Source organism: Vulpes vulpes, chromosome 15, assembly GCF_048418805.1.
Source record: "Vulpes vulpes isolate BD-2025 chromosome 15, VulVul3, whole genome shotgun sequence".
NCBI lineage: Eukaryota > Metazoa > Chordata > Mammalia > Carnivora > Canidae > Vulpes > Vulpes vulpes.
In genome coordinates, this window is record NC_132794.1 from 1,356,131 (window position 1) to 1,379,439 (window position 23,309).

A 23,309-nucleotide genomic window follows, 5' to 3' on the forward strand; every position below is an offset into this window, starting at 1 on the left:
CGTCCACGGAGCAAAAGCCGTAACCACCCGTGGTCAGGGTCCTTCACACGTGCACCTGTGAGACGGTGACGCGCCCAGGGGTGAGCCGAGCATGGACGCCGCCACCCGCTGCAGGCCCGCGGCGGGGCACGGCACACAACACGAGCTGCCCACGTGGGGCACCTCCCATGGGAACGCCAGGGGTGACCTCCTCGGGTCAGGGCTAACCCGGCCCATGCCCAGGGGACTCCCAGGAAGCAACCTTGACGACGGTCAAAGCAAGGAACGGAAGGTCTCTGGTGAGATGCTGCCATAAGCCGATCTCCGTAAAGCTCCAAATCGCACCACCCACCACCCAGATGCTCCACGACGTACCCAAATGGACCTCAGGAAAGAGCCTTCCCCAACGAGTGGTCCACAGACACGTGGCAGACGCAAAACAACATCCTCTCTGGAAAAATGCACCGTCATCGGAGGCCTCAAAGAATCCATACACGTGGTTTTCCAAGGAAGATGAGCGACCGACCGTCAAAAAGATAATCCCACAAGGAAGCAGGGTCGGAAGCATGAGCAGCCTAAACGAGAGACCCCAGAAACAGGCCTTCAGATGGGATGGACCTGCCAAGACCCCACATATAAAATTACTGGGTATGTAAGAAAAATAGATGCGGGGCCAGCATGGCAGCTCAGCCCGCTCAGCATCTGCCTTCGGCTCAGGTCGCGATCTCGGGGTCGTGGGTTCGGGTCCCGTGTTGGGCTCCCCGCTCTGCAGAGAGCCTGCGTGGGACTCTCTCACCCTCTGCCTCTCCACCCCCACTTGCGCTCTCGCCCTCTCTTGAAAAAACGAGAAACAAAAAAAAAAAAATATGGGAAACAGGAAAACAAACAGTACCCAATCAGGCTTGGAAAAGAATAAACCTTCTATAAATAAGAAACATTAAAGACTAAAATTACTAAAATTACAAACTCTAAGCTGGGTTTTAACATCAAACTAGACACAAAGAGAGGATGAGTGAACGGCAGGAGGAAGCTGCGGAAGTGGCCAGAATGCAGCCGGGGAGAGAGGGCCAGAGGAGGGAGGCCGACCCCACGCCCAGGCGGCCCCCCAGCCGACCCCCCGCCCACCCCACGCAGAGGAGACCAAAATAGCTGCCGCCCAGACGCGTCAGGAGCGGGAAGCCGGCGGGGGAGGGCGCCCAGCTGGATGCGGGCGAGGCTGCGGCCTCAAGCTGCCGACCCCCCACGACCTCTTCACGATGAGAACACAGGAAGGGGTTTCCCTGCAAATCCCGCTGACCCTGGTGGGGACGAAACCCTAAAGGGGACGTTTCAGAAGAAGGGAAGTGACCTTGCAGAGAACACAGTAACAAAAGGAATGACGATAAAAGCGAGTGGCACGTGGAATGTGACATTTCTTTTTTTAATTTTTATTTTCTTTTATTTTTTATTGGTGTTCAATTTGCCAACACATAGAGTGACACCCAGTGCTCATCCCGTCAAGTGGCCCCCCTCAGTGCCCTATTCAGGACGGCTTTAATGTGGACTCTCTGGTATTTAAGGAAAGGTTTGTTGTTTGTTGTTTTTTTTTTTTTTTAAAGAGAACTTTAATTTAAAGTCTTCAATAATCCAAATTGGTATTTTCTTAAATCTCCACTAGGACAACGAACCTGATGCTTTTCTCAAAAAATATGATCAAGGCGGCTCGGGTGGCTCAGGGGTTCGGTGCCACCTTTGGCCCAGGGCGTGACCCCAGGGTCCCGGGATCGAGTCCCGCGTCGGGCTCCCTGCATGGAGCCTGCTTCTCCCTCTGCCTGTCTCTCTCTCTCTCTCTCTCTGTGTCTCTCATGAATAAAAATCTTAAAAAAAAAATATGATCAAACTGTGAAAATACCGAAAACAGAGAGAAAAAAATAAGCTGATAAAACGAAACACATTTTTGTTTTTCTTTTCTGCCAATCACGAGATCAGAGCAAGCACACAGAGGTCCCTCCCGCTCCGTCCCTTGGGAGGGGCGAGGGCGACGGGCCGGTGACAGCTGGCGGGCGTCCTCGGAGCTTCGCGCCTGCCCTGAAGTTACCGTGAGCAGAGGCGGCGTGGGGAGAGGCGCACGGCAGCTCCGCAGCCTTGGGGGGTCCCCGCGTACGAGCACACTGCCCAGCCGGCGTCCTGGGCGGAGGAACAGCCGCCCCGCTCGCAGGTCCGGGCCTCACGTCCACGAGAAAGGCAAAACCGTGGTAGAATGGTGGGGTCCAAGCCCACGTGCACCCGTCTACGACGACACGCGCAGTATTAACCCAGCACTGGGAAGGGCCTCGGGCGCACCCCGAACGGACCCACGCCCTGTCCCCCCCTCGGCACTTACCCGACGCTTCATGGCCCTCGTTTCTGCAGCCGTGGCCGGTCGGCGGGAACCTGCGACGTGACGCGCTGGGAGCATGAGCACGCGGATCTCGTGAGCCGGCGCTCGTGGGCTCCAGCTCGATTCCCGGCAGCAGGGCCGGCGCCGCGGGGCACGGGGCAGCTCTCTACCATGACAGCCGGGTCACCGCGACGTCCCTCGCACCATTCTTGCTTCCGTCACTGGGACGTCCGTCGTGCTTTATGGCCTCATGCGGGGCTACGGTGGGCTCTCCGCGTGCACAATGAGAATTTCATCAGGCTTTTTAGCTGCAATTTTTCAATAACTAAACCTGCCGGTGCCGTGAATCGTCTCCAGCCTCGTTTCCAAACAGACGTAAAGAACCCCCCCGCCCCCCGACGTCGATAAGGCCGTGACACTTAGCGGCTGCCCTGTGACTCGGGCCTGAGGCTGCCCGGTCTTGCCCCCGCCGCGAGGTACGCGCGACGTCCACACCGACGGGCGGCTCGTACGCAACATGAGACGACAGGTGCGAGGACAGCGCGTCCCGTGAAGGATTTATACGACAAAGCTACCGCAGCTGGCTCCTTGCAGCCCTTCCCAATTCTCGGATAACGCCGAGCGGTTTTTCCACCAGAAGGGAAGAACCTCCGCGTTAAGGAAGTTCAAGGTACGGAATCCGGCCCCTAAGAGCGGTTACGAAGGCCTCAGGGGCGCCTGGGCGGCCGCGTCGGCGAGCATCCGACTTGACTTCAGGTCGGGGTCTTGGGGTCGGGAGACGAGCCCCGTGTCGGGCTCGGTGCTGGGCGAGGAGCCTGCTCAGGGGTCTCTCCCTTTGCCCCCCCTTAAAAAAAAGGATCAAAAGGCTTTTAATTGAAAACGGTGAGAAAGTGCGTATCTTCTTTCTTCTCTTCCTCGAACCCCATCGAAATGGCAGAAAAGGCACCTCTTGGCAATGAGCCGTAACAGGACTGAAACACCGGAGCGTGGGCCAGCGGCGGACAAGGGCACCCAGATCGGCGGTCAGGGCACTGCCTGCGGGGAAGGAGAGTCCAGCTGGCACCTGACTTCTCCGCAACACGGGCCTGCGTTAAGGAACGGGACGCGCTCTCTGAGCTTGAACGGAGGTCGTGAGAACCCGGAACTCTGGGTTCCAGAGGATCCACGGGCGTGGGAACAAAATAACCCGGCAAGAACCCAACACGTCTCCCAGCCACGCGCTCCGGGACGCCCCCCACCAAACCAGAGCGGAATCCGAGAAACCAACGTGACGGACACGAGAGCCCACGGCCCCCGAGGGCCGAGGCAGCCGAGGCAGCTCAGAAATGGGAAGAGAAGCCAGAGTTCTGGTCAAACCCCCTCCCTTTCTGGGGAGCTGGGGCGGCCCTGTGCGCGGGCAACGGGGGCCCGGGGGCCCAAGGGTGGGGGCGGGACACAAACCATAAAGGGTTCACCTCTGGGAAGAGGGGACGAGAAGAAGCAGGCCGTGACGCAGCGGACACACGCTGACGGGCGCAATGTGCTCTCGCACCACATGCTGGTATTATTCCGAGATTTCTTGAAATGGTTAAATTAAAAGGGCACCCTCGCCAATCCCGACTGATTGTAACGCTCAGCGTGGGGCGCCCAGGTGGCTCCATCAGTTCAGCGCCTGCCTTCGGCTCAGGTCATGGTCCCGGGGTCCTGGGATCGAGTCCTACATTGGGCTCCCTGCATGGAGCCCGCTTCTCCCTCTGCCTGTGTCTCTGCCTCTCTCTGTGTGTCTCATGAATAAATAAAATCTTAAAAAAATTAAATAATAACACCGCGAGGGCATCTATAGGACAGAATAATATGCCCTCACTGTGTTGAGAGAAGTGCTTACGAGCATATAGTAGCTACGTAGCATCAGAACTTTTCTGAGAGGGAGGGGAGGGCAGAGGGAGAGAGCCCGATGCGGGGCTCGATCCCATGACTCTCAGATCACGACCCGAGTCAAAATCAGGAGTCAGACACTCGACCAACTAAGCCACCCAGGCGCCCCTAAAATCAGGACTTTTTTTAAAAAAGCTATCTTTTATTCTGAAAGCAAACACATAAAATGCATCCGTCCTAAGAAGAGGGAGGCACCGTCCTAAGGAGAGGGAGGCACCGTCCTAAGGAGAGGGAGGCTCCGTCCTAAGGAGAGGGAGGCTCCGTCTCCCTAACGTAGTATCACGTCCACGGTGTAATGAAAAAGGTGCACCGCAGACTGACGTGAAGCCACGTGCAACACGGAAATCCCACAGGCCCAGAAGTGCCATGTATATAGCAGAAATCCCGCAGACATGATACCAAAATCCCATATGTACACACACACACACCACGAGTCCCATACACACGGCAGAAACCAGCCTCCGGGCGCGCACCCCGGCGCGCTTCCCCGTGTGCCCTACACACAGCACCTTCGCACGCCCCAACAGCGGGCCTCGTGCTGACCTCGGGGGCCGAGGACGAGCCGCCGTGCTGGAGGCCCCCGCCCCGGGGGCTGGGACGGGCGGCGGGCACGGGCTCCCGCGGGGAGGACCGGGGGACGGATCGGCCCTCCGACAGCCGCGCTCTGCCTCCGTCCCTAGAGGAAGGAAGCCACGAGTCAGCAGTGCTGCTGCTCCGCACGGCGTCCTCACGGCACGGACAGCACAGCACACGTGCAGGACAAGCTCTATTTATGCCGTGAAAGGGAAATATAAACCACTTGTCCACACGCCAGCTGCTGGCTGTCCATCTGGGCCACGTCCCGTTCCGGTGACCAGCACACACACGGTGACGCCGTCTCTCAGCTGCACTTCGGGGAGAAATGACGTATTTGCACCGGAAAGCAGATGCAAACAGATGCATATGAACCCTAAGTCCTGTCTGCTGGGGGGCAACGGGGCCCCCAGAGCCCCTTCCTTCCTGTTGTGCACCTTTGCAAAGTACGCGGTTCACAATGAGCATATTTTGTTTTGTTTTCTTTTTTTTTCATATTCTGTTTTCAAATAAAATGTGAAACCTCTTAAAGTCAGAGACGCTGCCAGAGCGCAGGTGCCAGCCCTGCCCGGCGCCCCCCTCTCGGCGAGGTCACTGCCCAGGCAGGTCCCCTGGACTAGAAGGGACTGTCTCACAAGCGGTGGCCCCTGTGCGGAGCCCCAGGGAGGTTCACCCTGAGGACACGGGGACATGGGGACGCGCGGACGAGGCCACCTGACCCCGCGTCCCAGGAACCTCAGGCTCACCGTCACCCCAAAGGGCTCCATGTCCACGGTGGAAGCGCAGCACACAGTCCCTTACACACGGAAGCCGTCTAGGCAGTCGCTTAATTAGCAAATACGGCTTCTGTTTCTGCAGAAAAGAATAAAACAAGGCCTCCTCCGGCAGCCCTGGTCGCTCAGCGGTTTAGCGCCCACCTGCAGCCCAGGGCGTGATCCGGGAGACCCGGGATCGAGTCCCGCATCGGGCTCCCTGCATGGAGCCTGCTTCTCCCTCTGCCTGTGTCTCTGCCTCTCTCTCTCTCTCTCTCTTTATAAATAAATAAGTAAAATTTTTAAAAATATATATTAAAAAAATGAGGCCCCCTAAAGCAGAAGTCTTTGTCCCTAACGTTTGATTTGGTGGTCACCCTGGCCCCAGATCTTAGCTTCACCCCCCGTCCCAAGCAGGGCCTGGGCTCCCGGGCTGGCCACCACGACGCCGCGGGCCATGGGACAGCACAGCGGGCCGCGCAGCAGGGCTCAGGAGCTAACGAGCCGCCCTTCGCACACGTTACAGATGTGAGCAGAAAGCACGCGTGGCCTCCGCAGGAACGCTGGGGTTTAACGGACACGAACGCAAACAGAATCTCCACTGTTCGCCTTACACAGTGAACGCGTGAAGTTCAAACCCCGAGGATGCAGGAAAGGGGCAGACTCACGCTGAAGTCACAGACGTGAGCCCACAGGAAGTCACGACTGCAACAGCACGACGCTGAGGTGAGCAGCACGTGGGAGCATCCACCACCCCCGTGAACGCTGCGTGGGCTCCAGGCAGGAGGTGGCCACCTAGAGCCATCCCAGGAGCCGTCTGCGGCCCTGGCGCCCGAGTGCCCAACCAGGACAGCGGTGTGCCCAGGAGCTTGCACACGTGACCCCCGAGGACCACTCAAATGTCCAGAAACACGTGATTGATTTTGCATTTCTGGGAGGACGGCACAGAAGCTAAGTTCACAATAGGCTCCATCAGCAGCTGCCGGGCCCTGGGCGAGCGTGTGCGCCAAGGTCACCGAGCCTGGCCGCTGGGGAGGGGGAGCTCAGGCCCGCGGCTCCTCCACACCCAGCCTGAGGAGCAGAGTGGGGAGCGTGTCGGCCCGAAGGTCCACCCCGGCCCCGCACTTTCCCTCCCGCAGACCAGGGTTGGCAGCTGCACCCGCCACACGGGGCGGAGCCAAGGACCCAATAAAGGACAGTAGTTGCTGCCCGTTGACGGGGCGCTAATGGCAGCCAGATCGGAGCCCCGACACCGTCCTCAGCGACAAGAATTAAGTGAGGGAGGAGGGTTTGAACGAGCGCTTCAGGGCTGTCAAACCGTCAAACCACGTTCGGCTCCAGCCCGGCCTCCGCCCGGTGAGTGAGGCCCCACACGGGCCGGCCCGTCCCCTGCCCGCCGAGGGCGCCCGCCCGCACCCTCACCCGCGTGAGCCCCTGTGACCCACCCCAGGCCGCCCTGGGGCTGCCCCGGGCTCCGTGGACGAGGCTGCCCACGGGGGTGTCCATGTGCTCCCGCGTCCCCCTGCCGTCCCCGGCCTCACGCCCTCCAAGCCACGGCCAGCGAGCGCTTGCTCCCGAGGGGCTGACCCGAGCCTGCGCGCCGCGGCCACCCGGCCTAGCACTCGCGACTAAGGAACCTCATGCACACCCGTGGCAGGTCACATGGTTCCCCTCAATTTATAAAAGAACTCCAGCCCTTCAGCAGCTGTTTAGAAGTACTTTCCGCTAACTAAACACTCACGTTCTCATCCGTGATGTGTGTACACGACTAATCATAACAGTGCGCTGCTTGTAAGAGCAAAAGCCAATTGTGACTTCCAACTTGAAACCTTTGAAAAATTTATAAAGCGGCTGAGCTAAACTGACCTCTGCACTCGGCCAGGAAGAGCTGACGGGCTGCAACCGTGCGCCGCGCGAGGCGCTCACGGCGACGGCTGGCCAGGGCCTCTCCGGAGTCGCCGGGCGGGCGGGGGCCCCGGGCGACGCTCTGTCCTGGGCACGTTACGGGCACCGGCTATAAGAGACAGGCCCCCCGGGCACGTCGTTCCAGGACACGTTGAAAACAGACAAGGAAACAGCTGAAGGCAAAATGTTGACAATTTACAAAATATTTTTAACTTTATTATCACGTTTTACTTCCCCAACGAGCCCTAGGGAAGGGATTCAAGCAAGGCAGGCAGATTCCGTCTTTCCTAGAAATACAACTAAATGGTGCAAAGATGAGCGTGAAACACTTAGACTTTCTGCCTCCAGCTCCAGATCTTCCTATGACCCCTGTGGGTTCCATCTGCCTAGGGGACCTCGAGGGCCCCCCGGGATGTGACACGGGACACATAGGACCCCGAGGGCCCCCCCAGGATGTGACACGGGGACACATGGGACACCCAAGGGCTCCCCGGGCTGTGACACAGGGACACATGGGACCCCAAGGACCCCCTGGGATGTGACACAGGGACACACAGGACCCCCAAGGGCCCGAGGGCCCCCCAGGCTGTGACACGGGGACACATGGGACCCCAAGGGCCCCCCAGGCTGTGACACGGGGACACATGGGACCCCAAGGGCCCCCCTGGGATGTGACATGGGGACACATGGGACCCCAAGGGCCCCCCTGGGATGTGACACGGGGACACATGGGACACCCAAAGGCTCCCTGGGCTCTGACACGGGGACACATGGGACCTTGAGGGCCCCCCAGGACATGACATGGGAACACATGGGACCCCGAGGGCCCCCCAGGGTTGTGACACAGGGACACATGGGACCCCGAGGGCCCCCTAGGATGTGACACAGGGACACATGGGACTCCCAAGGCCCCCTGGAATGTGACACAGGGACACATGGGACTCCCAAGGGTCCCCCTAGGCTGTGACACAGGGATACAAGGGATCCCGAGGGCCCCCCAGGCTGTGACACAGGGATGCACAGGACCCTGAGGGTCCCCTGGGACGTGACATGGGGACACATGGGACCCCGAGGGCCCCCCCAGGCTGTGACATGGGGACACACGGGATCCCAGGGGGCCCCCACATGGGACCCCAAGGCTACCCCTGGGCTTGGACACAGGGATACACGGGACCCCCAAGTGACCCCCAGGCTCTGACATAGGGCCACACGGGAACCCCTACAACTCACAGGTCATCAGTGATCCTCTGGCCCTCTGGTGGCAGCTCTGGGATCGTGTCCCCGGTGCCTGATGTCCAGTTCAGCATGCCATCTGTGTCACTCTGGCCCTCAAGTGTCCCCGACCAACCAGTAAGCTGCCCGGCCACCACTTAACAGCAGCCTGTGTCCCCAGACCAGAGGGGTGACAGAGGGTCTCCAGAGGGCCGCTGGCCACCCACCTCCCCACCTCACACCTGACGGACCAACCAGGAGGGTCCTGGGGACCCACGTCCCCTCACCTCCCACTTCCATGCACCTGCATTTAGGGCAGAAGGAGCATCTCCCGGAGCAGCTCTGCCTGGACATGCGCCTGAGGCGAGGGCTCCTGAGCGCGTCGGGCCCGTCCAGGCGGCGCAGGGAGCGAGCGGAGCGCACCGAGGAGGGTCTGCCGAAGGCCTCCCGCGTCGCCAGGGCGCTCGCCACACACGCTACGGCCGTGTCAGTCCAGAAAAGACGCCCGAGGCAGGACTCCGAAATGGGGAGACAACTTCAACCACAAGGAAAGAAGGTTTCTTTCTAAGAAACGACGTAGGTGTGACAGGAGCTGTGGCAGAGCGCACGGCCCCAGGCCGCTTCCGTCCCGAGCCGGGCACCGTAACGGGCAGTCAGAGCGTCCGACTCCCGGATCCGGCTCAGGTCGTGGTCTCGGGGTCGGGGGATCGAGCCCCCAGGCTGCCTGGGGTTCTCCCTCCCCCTCTGCCCCTCCTGCTCGTGCTCTCTCTCACATAAATACATGAGATATTTTTTAAAAAAAAGAAGAAGAAGAAGAAAAAGAAAGGAAGTCCCAGTGATCACCAGGCACGTGAGAGAAGTGCTCAGTCTCATCAGCCATCGGGGGAATGAAAATTAAAACCCCAGGGAAATACCACAGCGAACAGTAATGATTAAAAAGGCCGCAAGGACGAGGATGGCCAACGGGCCGGGCGCAGTGTGCGGAGAGTCGAACGCCCACGGAGGGCCACGGATGCCCGCCGAGTGCCCAGGCCCAGGAAGACTGGCGCTTCCGTATCAAGACACGCGTATCAGGCTGGTCACCGCAGTTTCAGTCCTCACGGCCCCAGATGATGAGCATCCACCACCAGCAGGGCGAGTGGGGTACGCAGTGGGCGCACACGGCACCCGGCACGAAACCCCCACGCCAGACGGAGCCCCTCAGGTGCAGCCCCGGGCGAAAGAGAACAGACACCGAAATGCGTTCTCACGGTTTACACCGACAAGCAGGCGGGCAGGCCCTGAGCTGCAGGCTGGTGCCCCGGTGACACGCCTGTCACCCGGACCCGGGGCGGCCGAGGGCACGACTGCGCTCTGGGCGATGCTCCCCGGCAGCAGGTGCACCACCGACCGCTGTCGAGGCCGCTCCGCTGGGCGGGAAGCATCGGGAGCGGCTCCTGGAGGGCGGCGCAAGCAGAGGGTGTCCCGGGGGCCACAGAGGTCGGCAGCGCGCCCACCGGCACCGGCCACGAAATAAGGGCACCGGGTGCACAGCTCGCTCTCATGGAGATGAGAGGAATCTGTTCTCATGACGCTTTACGCGAGATTTGATTTAATGTATTTATGTATTAGCTCTTTAAAATAGAAGCAAAAAATAATAATAATAAAATAAAATAGAGGCAAAAAAAGAAATGATTTGTTTAAAACAAAATGAATCCGGACAGCAACTGTAATTGGAAACACTAACGTACAATAAATGCTCACAACTCTTGGCTATTAGGACGTCCGAATGGGTGCGGGGTCGGGGTGGGGCTCCGTGGGTTAAGCCTCTGCCTTCAGCTCAGGTCACGACCCCGGGGTCCCAGGATCGAGCCCCCCATCAGGCTCCCTGGTCCTCGGGGAGCCTGCTTCTCCCTCTCCTCCCGCTCATGTTCTCTCTCTGCCAGATAAATAAATAAAATCCTCAAAAAAAAAAATTTTAGAACTTCCAAAGGGATGAGTCCCTGCTTAAATATAGTAGGATTAGTCCTCAAGGCGCTACAGGTGACGACTTTAATCTCCGAGGAATTCAAACAGGTTCCCGTCAGTGACGAGCATTTAGTTCAATTCTTGAAGGAAAAAAAAAAAAAAGAATAAAAACGAAATAGTGAAGAAATGCTCCACAGTCTTGCCTCACCTGGCTCTGGGACAAGACGATCCCCCACCCCCCACCCCGCCCTACGCCTCTCAGCTTAAAACCCTGCCAGACTGGCTGGAAACACGACCGTTACTTGGGATCCGCAGGGACTGTTTTCCAAATTCGTTGGAAAAGGAATTAATGATTATTTCATAGAGTATCCAGATTAACATTTGAAAGTTTGTTTCATGAATGGAAAATGCGAGACATGCTACCCCGGGGTTAACGTCACCACTCTCAGAAGAAAATTATGCAGGGAAAGGAATCTCACATTTTCTTCCCAAAATTTAGAAGTGAAAAGGTCAAGTAAAAATAAATACAAAGCAAACGAACTAATCTGAGCTCCTCTTCTCCCTGCACAAGCGAACAGAGCAGAAAGCCAGAGTTAAAAATAAAAGAAGTGTGAGCTCTTTGGAGGAAGGGCTGTGGGGCCACATCGGACTCCCCGCTGGGACGGGACGGGGTGGCAGCCCCCTCCAGCTACGCCCCACTTTCCACCAAATACCCTGTAAAGACGGGAGAAAAGAGAGAAAGGCTCCGCGCAGCCTCACTCCTGTCACCCTGGGCCCTGCGTGGAGCTCCAGGCGTCTCAGGACGCGACACACTATTCCTCCTTCCAACTCGCCGACGTTGACTTTCCTATCACGTGCAGCCAAAACACTAGCAAACCTGCAAACGGCCAACAGCTGCGCTACGGGGTCGTGCACACTCCACGCACGGTGGTCAGCGACGTGCCCGGACGGCACCCGCAGCCGCGGAGGACAACCAGGGGCGCCACGGATGGTGCAAGGCCAGGCACCGTGAGGACACCGCGTCCAAGGGGGCAGCAGGCGTGAATGCCTCACAGCCCCCGAAACAGCCTACGGCGTGGAAAGCCGCTCACAAGCCAGGGCACTGCAGGGCGCACATGCACTGGTCCACACTTGTGTGCACACATACACCCATGCCCACACCCACGGGCACAGTCTGTGCACACACCCACCTGCATGTGCACACACTCCCCGGGGCACACAGGGTCTGTACACACACGTGCCCACACCCGCCTGCATGTGCACACACTCCCCGGGGCACACAGGGTCTGTACACACACGTGCCCACACCCGCCTGCATGTGCACACACTCCCCGGGGCACACAGGGTCTGTACACACACGTGCCCACACCCGCCTGCATGTGCACACACTCCCACGGGCACACAGGGTCTGTACACACGTGCACACACCCACCTGCATGTGCACACACTCCCACGCACACAGGGTCTGTACACACACACGTGCCCACACCCGCCTGCATGTGCACACACTCCCCGGGGCACACAGGGTCTGTACACACACACGTGCCCACACCCGCCTGCATGTGCACACACTCCCACGCACACAGGGTCTGTACACACACACGTGCCCACACCCGCCTGCATGTGCACACACTCCCACGGGCACACAGGGTCTGTACACACACACGTGCCCACACCCGCCTGCATGTGCACACACTCCCCGGGGCACACAGGGTCTGTACACACACGTGCCCACACCCGCCTGCATGTGCACACACTCCCCGGGGCACACAGGGTCTGTACACACACGTGCCCACACCCGCCTGCATGTGCACACACTCCCCGGGGCACACAGGGTCTGTACACACACGTGCCCACACCCGCCTGCATGTGCACACACTCCCCGGGGCACACAGGGTCTGTACACACACGTGCCCACACCCACCTGCATGTGCACACACTCCCACGCACACAGGGTCTGTACACACACACGTGCCCACACCCGCCTGCATGTGCACACACTCCCCGGGGCACACAGGGTCTGTACACACACGTGCCCACACCCGCCTGCATGTGCACACACTCCCCGGGGCACACAGGGTCTGTACACACACGTGCCCACACCCACCTGCATGTGCACACACTCCCACGCACACAGGGTCTGTACACACACACGTGCCCACACCCGCCTGCATGTGCACACACTCCCACGGGCACACAGGGTCTCTACACACAGACACATGTGCCCAGACCCACCTCCATGTCCACACAGGTACACACCCATGCCCACGCCCAAGGGAGACAGCTGGACAGACTAGCGCTCCAGAAACCCAGTGCCCAGCAGGTGCCACAGCCACTACCACAGCTGCACATCTTGGGCAGCAGCTTGGTCTGTGGCCTCAGTCCATCACCTAGTCCGAGAGCAGGGGGTCAGCAGTGCTCCCCCCTTCTCAGTGGCTGCTGAGAAGCAAACGCGTGGACAGGAAGTACCCAGAGTGGCGTCGCACCCAGTGATGCCTGTGTGCACGAGCGCATGTGTGGACCCCCCAACGTGATATGAGTGACGAGGGGATCCCTGGGTGGCTCCGTGGTTGAGCGTCTGCCTTGGGCTCAGGGCGTGACCCCAGGGTCCTGGGATCGAGTCCTGCGTCGGGCTCCCTGTGTGGAGCCTGCTTCTCCCTCTGCCTGGGTCTCTCCCTTTCTCTCTCTTTCATGAATAAATAAATAAAATCTTTAAAAAAATAAAGTATGAGCGATAGAGGATGTCACTCATTGCTCTTTCCTGTCTCTACCATCTGAATGCTCTGTGACAAAGGGTACGATTTACTGACAGAAGGCCGTGCCCAGGAAAGGCACGAGGGGGAGAGTGGGGGCCACACACACCACCGCCCAGGACCTGTGCTCAGGCTCCTGCCAGTGTCACCAGCCGCTGTGCAAGGAAACTTGCACCTCTAATTAATTTATTTGAGAGACAGAGAGAGCACGTGCTGGCGGGGGGAGGGTCAGAGGCAGGGGGAGGAGCAGGCTCCCCGTGGAGCAGGAGCCTGAGGCTGGACTCGATCCCAGGACCTTGAGATCATGACCTGAGCGGAAGGCAGCCGCTTCACCAGTGGAGCCCCCCAGGCGCCCTTCTATCTGATTTAAACGCAGAGAGCCACGCGCGGTTAGTGGCCTCACCATTTTAAATGTGAATTTAATTATTAAAGCGACTTGGGAGGGAGAGAGTGAGGGGGGTCCCCAGGTATCCCCTCTGCAGGGCCCCTTGATGCCCAGTCAGCCCCCAAACAAATGAAGCTCGAAGTCCTTACGCAAAGAGCAGGAAGGTGGCAGTGGGTGGGAGCAGGACGCTGCTGACCGGCCTGCCCGAGGCGGTTTGAGGCTTGTGCCAGCGCCGCCTCTAAGGATGGGGCCGCTCACGCCGGCAGACGCCAGACCAAGGCGTCCCCCCGGCCCGGCTCCGGGTACCGCGGCCGCCCCGGCAGCCGGCTGAGCACGGAACAGGCACCGCCAGAGCCCCGGCGCAGACCCTTCTCTGGGGTGCTCTGTGGTACGCGAGGGCCGCCGTGGAGGGGGCGAGCCGTCCCCTCCGCCAGGCCCCTCACGCCCCAAACCCGGTGGGACGTGACACTGGAACAGGCCTCCGCGCCGAGCGCAAATCCGTCCTCCAAGATGGGCCACGCTCAGCAGTGTCAGGGCGGGGGCGACGGGGGATCCCGGGAGTCAGAGCGAGCACACCCAGAGCCCGTGAAACGTCAGGCCCCCCCGCGTGGCGGGCGCCGTCACCCCTCCCCGACCGCCGACGCACCAGGCGCCGCGTCATTACGCGGGGCGGCTGCTGCCGACCTGGCTGAGACCTGCGTGAGGCGAAGCTGCTCCCCAGCAGGTGAGACCCCCCAGCAGGTGAGAAGCAGCCCCGAGGAGCCCCCAGCAGCGGCCGGACTGGGGCCCTCCTGCCCGCCCGCCGTCCCAGCTGGGAGGGCTCCCTGGGGCCCAGCCGCCCGGCCCGCGGGCCCAAGAGGAGCGAAGCAGGAGCAGCCCTCGCTGTCACCCGCCTGCCAGGGCGTCCCCTGCGTGGAGAAGGCTCGGGCGGGGGGAAAGGCGGCCTCAGGTGCACGCTGGCAACTAGCAGTTAGGTCTTGGTCCACACAATTCAGCCTTTAACAATCACCGGGGGCAGAGAACGAGGTCTCCTGCCAACAGAGGGTGTTTGTGCTGAGAGTGCGGTGGGAGGGCCCCACGGAAGGTTCCAGCACAGCCCGGAGCAGAGGTCCCGCTCTCCGGGGAGCTCTGCTGGGCTCCAAGTCCTCCGTCCTGCGTCCTTCCTCTTCCCCACCTGACTTCGTGGGTTCCGGTCCCCAGCACGACTCCAGGCTCGCGAGGCCGGCATCCTCATGCACACGGGGCTCGTCTCGCCCCGGGGCATGGGTCCCCGTGAGGTCACCCGGTCGTGCGGGCACCGCAGGGCCACAGCCACTCAGCCCGCAGACAAGCCTCCCCACTGAGCTCTCCCACCGACTCAGACCCCTTCCTACGTGATCACAGAGACTCCGCAAGAGAAAAGGCAGCAGAGCAGACACCCCAGACCCAACGATCCCTCAGTGCGGGGCCGAGGCGTGGGGCGTGGGGGAAGGAGAAGCAGCCAGAGCAGCCACAGGCCCAGAGAGGGAGCTCAAAGGGCACCCGGCAGGCCCCCGAGCCCCCACACTCCATGTGCTTAGTACCCACGACCCGGACGTGGAGTGGTCGCCTTCCTCTAAACTCCGTTTCAAAGCTCTCTGCCTCTGAGCGAGCTCAGAAACGAACACGCGGAACTTCCACGCTCCGTGGGACCGAGAAAGCCCCAGCTGCTTTGTCTCACTCGCCAGTCACGCGCACACACGGGTGACAGCCTGCAAGAGCTCGGGCACGTCCGCCGGCGCGATGGGAGGAGGGACGCCGAGGGCCATCGTGACGTGGGAAGGCACACGTGTGCGTCTATTCCGGCCTTTGCCCGTTTGCCTTCAGGACTTCGGTCTTTTTTTTTTCCCCTACGATGTTTAAGATATTTATGGTTCGTTGCGAAGACCGTTCTCCCAACGGATACTTCTGTCTTCGGACGTTATTTACGTTATTTCGTTGCTGTTTTGTTTTGCTCCGGGAGGTGGTTTCCATCCGGCGGCCGTGCTGGGGTGTAGTCATCTGGACCATCTTTCCCTTTGCTGACCCTGACACCGGGGTCCCACTTGGACAAGCCTCGCCCGACACATCCGTTGTATTTGGCCGCGTCTCTGTCTCACGCTCGGTCTTGCACGCGGCCTAAGGCAGAAATCCAACGTTGCCTTTCACACGACGGCGCTCCCCTGTCCCCAAACCACTTCCCCGACAGTCCCCCGTGCCCCGGCAACTGGAGAAGGCACCTTAGCCACAGGCACCTCCGTGTGGATTCGGCTTCCTTCCGAGGCTCCCACGGCACTGGCCGCGCCACGGCCACGCTGCTTCACACGCAGAGGCTCTCCGCTGGGCTCTACTGTCTGGTCGGGCTGTGCGCCTCTCTCAGCCCTCTGGGTTCCGGGTTCCAAGCTTGTGTTTCTGGGTCCGGTTTACAATCCGCGAGTCCAGCCCCAGGGAAACCAGCAACTCTGGCTGCGTCCGAATTTTTATTGGAATCACGTGACGATAAAAATCTGCAGACGAGCGCAGGGGAGACCTGCCTTCGTGAGGATGCTGGGACACGCTAACCGCGAACAGGACATGCCTGCCACTCGCTCGAGGCTACTTCGTGTGTCTCTCAAGAGTTTTCAGAACGGTCCTCACTGAGGTTTTGACCTCGTCTCAGCACATTCACTCCTGAGTCTTGCGTGTCCTTGTTGTCCTGCGGACGGGCATGTCCTCCTCCTCTGCAGCATCCTCTTGCTGGTTATCTGCTGGGAGTACAAAAGCTACTGTGGATGTTTTGATGTTACATTTTTATTTCTGCTGCCTTGGCTAATTTTGATGATCTGGGTTTTTTATTTTATTTTTTTTAAAGATTTATTTATTTATTTATGATGGACAGAGAGAGAGAGAGAGAGGCAGAGACACAGGCAGAGGGAGAAGCAGGCTCCATGCCGGGAGCCCGACGTGGGACTCGATCCCGGGACTCCAGGATCACACCCTGGGCCAAAGGCAGGCGCCAAACCACTGAGCCACCCAGGGATCCCGATCTGGGTTTTTTAACCACTGATCCCGAGGCCGTGCTGTCCCACATGGTGGCCACCGCGTGACTGTGTGGGGCAGCGCACCCCCACAGAAGGCTCTGGGAGACGGTGCCCGCGGGGTTTCCTGACAAGGCTGCAAACAGATCATTTTACCGATTCTATTCCAACTTTCATGCCTGTGTTTTCTTGTGTCCTGTCCTCAACCTGGCTGGTAAGAACACCAGGATCCCCCTTATAATCTTAATGACACGCACATCTGTGTCGTGCGCACCCTCTGCTTCTGCCTCCCCGGGGGCCCACGCGTCCAGCACCTCAGCCTGCTGGGAGGACGGCGCACGGGAGGTTAGCACCAAGGTCTACTCTGCCGGCTTCATCTTCGCCCTCATCTTCACCCATGTGGTTCGTGTTCAAACCTTAGACAAGGCTCCTTCATACAGAAAACCAGAACTTCCACGTAAAACAAACTGAATGACATTTGTGGGTCCTGAAAAAAGAGATTTTTAGATTTCTAAGTGTTACTTCTGTATTAAAACTTGAAATAAACAGAAAATGCATGTCTGAATCCTATTTCTTTACTTCTGTACTCCAACGGGTACCATGCGCGGGACCCACCGCGTCTCCAGCCTCGTGCCGCTGGCTCATCGTGCTCACCCCCAGCTGCAGGTGCCTCCCACCAGGAGGACCGACCTCAGACGGCACTAAACAGCGTTTGCAGAAGTGAAGCAGGCCAAACTTTTTTTACATTACTGGGAAAACTCACTTTTTTTAAAAAAATTTTTTATTTATTTACGATAGTCACATACAGAGAGAGAGGGAGAGAGGCAGAGACATAGGCAGAGGGAGAAGCAGGCTCCATGCACCGGGAGCCCGACGTGGGATTCGATCCCGGGTCTTCAGGCACTAAACCGCTGCGCCACCCAGGGATCCCTGAAAACTTACTTTTTATTAATTTGTTATTTTGACTAATTCCCAACTCGCTAATTTTTAGGAGACTAAGAGAAGAGGGGGACAGCAGACACACCCGGGGCCTGTGGCTTCCCTGGCTCTCCCTGGCTTTGCCGTGGAGACTCACATCTGGGAAACTCAGTCCAGGTATCGCGGGAGGCGCATCTACACACACCGGTGTCCAGCCCACGCAGTTAGGATGGTTTTAGAGGAACGATAATGGACACACGCAGAACAATCAGCTAATTGCCAGACTATATTTGGACCTAATGCGTGAGTCTAGCCTGCAACAGTGAACGTGACCACAACCCACCCTGAACGCAGAGAGCTTGGCTAATTATCATAAAAGGGCTCTTAAACCAGCCGGCATCATAACCAAATGAAGAAAGGGACCTATTAAAAAAAAAACAAAACCCAAAGAATGTCATAAGCCCACTGCCATAGATACAATGGCAATGAAGACAAAGGAGTCCAAGCCACCGCGGGAAAGAAAGAAACCAAAGCGAACAGCTTTGAAAGCCTGACACCCTGCTGCCGACGCTCGGGAACCCACGAACAACTGCATCGGCAGCTCGCGAAGCCAAGAACCCTAAAACATGACAGGGCATCAAGGTAGCTTTTCTCCCACAGAAGACGTTCCATGCCAGCTTGCGGATCCTCCCCCGCGGCTGTTTCACGGGACAGAGAGCGGGATCCTGAGCGAACCAGGCTGCGAGGCAGCGGCCGATCTCAGCCAGAAGTCCCGGACACGGGGGATCCCTGGGTGGCGCAGCGGTTTGGCGCCTGGAGACCCAGGATCGAATCCCACATCAGGCTCCCGGTGCATGGAGCCTGCTTCTCCCTCTGCCTGTGTCTCTGCCTCTCTCTTTCTCTCTGTATGACTATCATAAATAAATAAAAAAAAAAAAAAAAGAAGAAGTCCCGGACACGGGCGCGCGGCAGGGAGAAAACTCACCCCGCACGTTCAAAAGCCTGGATGCGGTGGGTTTCTTGGCACTTCTGAGGACAGGAGAGCCAGGTGCTCAGGTCCCACACCTCCCCACGGCCCCATATGTTGCCTGAAGGAGCCCAGTTCTGGAAACACGCACACGACCCACGTATGCGCAAGCGTGAGCGGTCAGTCCAAGAGCAAGCGTAGGGACGACTCGGCGGCGTTAGCTCGCTTTTGTCTGCACGATGTTCGCGACGGGTCGATATTTCCTTACACCTAACTCCTCCGGGGGCGGGGGGGTCTTTAAAATATATTCAGTTCATGTGGCCTGAGAGCCACTGAGGCTGCAAGGGGGCACCTGAAGGAAATGGAGAGACCACGTCATCGATCCCTTTATCACACTTCAAAGGCCAAAATGAAACCAGATCACCTCTAAAAAAAAAAAAAAAAATCACAAGTGACAGAGTCAAATATCAAAAATGCATCAAAAACAACAGAAAATCACTTCAGAAGTGAACCCAACAGCCCGCATTGCCACGCTTTGTCTCCACGCTAACCCTGTCATCTGACTCGACACGCAGGAGGTGTGGACTTCATCCAGGAATATTTCTCCCCAGGGAAAAATGCCAACTTTGCATTATGCTCATAAAAACCACCGCCCCCCCTGCAGCCAGCAGGCTCCCCAAGAAGACGTGCCAGACGAGAACAGGGCAACGGCGGCGCCAGGACCCCCAGACTGGCTGTTGGGCGCTCACCAGGGCAGCAGGCGGCAGTCCAACCCCACGGGCTGCCCACCACTGCAAGGCAGGGGTCCTGCCCCCCGAGCCCCCACTCGCCACTTCTGAGACTTCCTGTGCGTCCAGCCCCTCGCGGTGTCCCCTGCAACACCATGTCCGTCCGACTTGGCCAAAAGAGACCATCTCAACTGTGCTGGAGTTGACTGCCGGCCAGCTGGACAGGAGCTTCATGTCGAGGCTCTTGGAGAACCCCTTCCTTGGGATGCACGTCCATCCCTGGTCCACCCCTCAGCGGCAGTCGGGCTGGCCTCTGCCCTGATCCCAGCCGTGTCTCCACTGCCCTGGAGTCTACCTGTCTGCCACGGCTCCCGAGGTAAATGGGTGCACTGGCAATGGCCCCTCTGCTCTCACCCTGCTCCTTTATGCCCCCGGCCGCACAGGGACGGAGAGAATCCAAGCCTTCCACACCTCGGCAGCTCCTAAGTCTTCCCACGTATCCCATTAAACCCAAATTAAATGCAACCCCATGTGACTTGCTCTCAGCCAGAGCCCAAGCCTCCTGGGACAGGGGATGCGTGAGAGAGCAGTGGGTGATGGAGGGGCAGCAGCCCTGGTGACTCAGGCTACAAGATCTCCCTCTTGCGAGATGTAGAACCGGCCGGGAGGGACAGTGCCAGCCAAGTCCCTGGACACCCGCACTCACTAAGACCCCAGCCTTGCCCAGGGGCCCTCACCGGCAACACCGCCCTTTCTTCTGAGTGAAGGTTGTGTTGGCAAAACCAAAGGATGTGCTGTTTAGAGCAACAAACAAAAGTGATAAATCTACCAAGAAAACCAAGGGAACAAGTAGCACAAAAGGGAATGATACTTAGGGCAGAGGAGGAGCACACAAAAGGAGCTTCTAAGGAATTGCCAGCTCCGGTAAAAGCACTGCTTTAAAGATAGACTTTATTATTATTTTTTTAAAGATTTTATATATTTATTCAGGAGTGACACAGAGAGAGAGAGAGAGAGGCAGAGACACAGGCAGAGGGAGAAGCAGGCTCCACGCAGGGAGCGGGATATGGGACTCGATTCCAGGACCCTGGGGTCATGCCCTGTGCCAAAAGCCGACGCTCAACCGCTGAGCCATCCGGGCGTCCCAAAAACAGATTTTACTTTTTAAAACCATTGTAGATTTTGGGATGCCCACTGAGGCGGGTTCTGGGTTTTTTGAGCACGTCCTTCCGTTCCGGCTCTACAGGGGCTCCAGGCTCACCTTGGCCACTTCCTGCCCGGCCTAGAAAGGAGCCCTTTCTGTTTATGTTTTATGCTCTTTTATGAAGCATACAGTTATACCCAGGGAAGAAGCTAGGTTAACCTACCCTGAATCCCATCTTCCTCCTTCTGATAACAGGACCCCAAATCCATTCTAAGAGGACTTCCAGGATCCCTGAGTGGCGCAGCAGTTTAGCGCCTGCCTTTGGCCCAGGGCGCGATCCTGGAGACCCGGGATCGAATCCCACGTCGGGCTCCGGGTGCGTGGAGCCTGCTTCTCCCTCTGCCTGTGTCTCTGCCTCTCTATCTCTCTCTGTGACTATCATAAGTAAAAAAAAAAAAAAAAAAAAATAAGAGGACTTCCACTGGCAACAGACCAGGTGGTCTTATGGAAGGGACTACTGGATGGGGGAGGAAGCCCAGCCTTTCATTTTAAAGTGCTTGCACAATTATTTCCAAAGACACGCATACTTTTATAATTTAAAGGCAAATAGAATTATTTTAAACCCTTCTATTGACTGCATTGTAGAGACCAGATCTGAGCGAGGAAGATATACTAACGATTCTAATTTAGAATACAAATAAGCAAAAAGCATGCTCACTTTATCCTTAGAATAGAAAAAAAAAAAAAAAACAGGTCTGGCAAAACACATAGTGGCTTTGAAGACCGTTTCCCTACAGTTTCCAGGGGCTGTCTCCTGCCCAACAGTCAGCAAAGACTGGTTCATTATGGGCATTCAAATGTCTGGGGGCACCTGGCTGGCTGTCAGCAGACTGTGGGACTCTAGATCTTGGGGTCATGAGTTCAAGCCCCACCTTGGGTGTAGAGTTACTTAAAAAAATAGAATAAAATAAAAATTTTAAAATCTAAATGTCTGTGTATTGGGTATATAGTACTTGGATTTTATTTATTATTTATTTAGTATTTGGAATCTTCAAAAGTTCTGCTTGGGGAGAAAAATTTTATAGCTCTGAAGATGGTAGAGTTCATCATAACTTCCAAAGGCAAAAGGGGGAGCCCCTAGGGGGCTCAGTGGTTGAGCATCTGCCTTTGGCTCCAGGCGTGACCCCAGGGTTCTGGGATCGAGTCCAGCATCAGGCTCCCCGCATGGAGCCTGCTTCTCCCTCTGCCTGTGTCTCTCTCTCTCTCTGTCTGTCTCTCATGAATATATAAATAAAATCTTTAAAAATAAATAAATAAAGGTTAAACGGTCCCTGGTTTACTTGGGAAATAAGTTATCCTTTCAAACTACAGTCCAGGAAGTAAATGTTGTACAAGAGTAAAACCTTGGAGGAGCATTAACAACATTTTAGCTGCATCACACACATAGTTAAGAAAAAGATACTGTAACCTCAAGGTCTTTAAAACTAAAGGTCCCTGCGCACGCTGCAGGAGTATGCAGGAGGTAGGGTTTCCGACGGCCCAGGAATCTGCAGAAGGGTGGTCAGGTGCCCAGAGCCCTGCATGGCAGCCCGCGCCCAGCTGGGGCCACGGGGGAGCCGGACCCATTGCACGGACCATGGAGCTGGTGCACGGAGCATGGACCCGGACCTGGAGCACAGACCCGGCGCACAGAGCACAGACACCGGGCCTGGAGCACGGACCTGGCGCACGGAGCACGGACCCGGACCTGGAGCACGGGCTCAGCGCACAGAGCATGGACACCAGGCCTGGAGCACAGACCCGGCACATGGAGCATGGAGCACGGAGCACAGACCTGGCTCATGGAGCACGGAGCACGGACCCCGGACCTGGAGCACGGACCCTGGATCTGGAGCACGGACCCAGCACACAGAGCACGGACCCGGACCTGGAGCACAGACCCGGTGCACAGAGCACAGACACCGGGCCTGGAGCACGGACCTGGCGCACAGAGCACGGATCCGGACCTGGAGCACGGGCTCAGCACACGGAGCTTGGACACCGGGCCTGGAGCACGGACCCGGCACATGGAGCATGGAGCACGGAGCACAGACCTGGCGCATGGAGCACGGAGCATGGACCCCGGACCTGGAGCACAGACACCGGGCCTGGAGCACGGGCCCGGCACATGGAGCACGGACCCCAGATCTGGAGCACAGACCCGGTGCATGGAGCACGGACCCCGGACCTGGAGCATGGACCCGGCGCATGGAGTGCGGAGCATGGAGCATGGAGCACGGACCCGGTGCACGGAGTACAGACCTGGGGCACAGTGCACAGACCAGGCGCACGGAGCACAGGCGCCACACACACGGCACAGACCAGGCGCAAGGACCCGGAGCAGGGCGCACAGAGCACGGGCCCGGCACACCCAACACCGCGCAGAGCTGCGCACCCAGCAGGCGGTGCGGCACGGGGAGCGGGATCCCGGGATCCCGGGAGCGGACCTTTAACAGCCGCCAGCGGGAGTTGGCGCAGCCGCTGCCCTGCCCTCGCCGGGACAGGCCTCCCCGGACGCGGCCCCCACCGCCGGCACCGCATGGCGACCCGGCTGCCCCGCGGCTGCTGCTGTAGGCCCAGCGGCCAGCACCGCCCCGCGGGACCCAGGGCGCCGGCCCTGCCCCCACTCGTGGCTTCCGCAGAAATGGGTCTGGGAGAGAGAGTGGGCGCCAGGGGGACGCGGAGGCCCGGCCACCGGCCATTCCGGGGACAGTGAAAAG

General features: G+C 58.4%; 1 protein-coding gene across 8 annotated transcripts in view; it reads right to left on the reverse strand.

Moving 5' to 3' along the window:
* Positions 1-23,309, reverse strand: part of ADARB1 (adenosine deaminase RNA specific B1) — a 137,326-nt gene that overhangs the window by 88,387 nt on the left and 25,630 nt on the right. The window contains exon 1 of one of the 8 annotated variants that reach the window (XM_025985546.2): positions 7,444-7,655. The exons of the other annotated variants lie outside the window; for them this stretch is intronic. The gene's annotated coding sequence lies outside the window, so the exon portion shown is untranslated. Of the gene's footprint in view, positions 1-7,443; positions 7,656-23,309 lie in introns of those variants that run through there. 8 annotated transcript variants of the gene reach the window in all.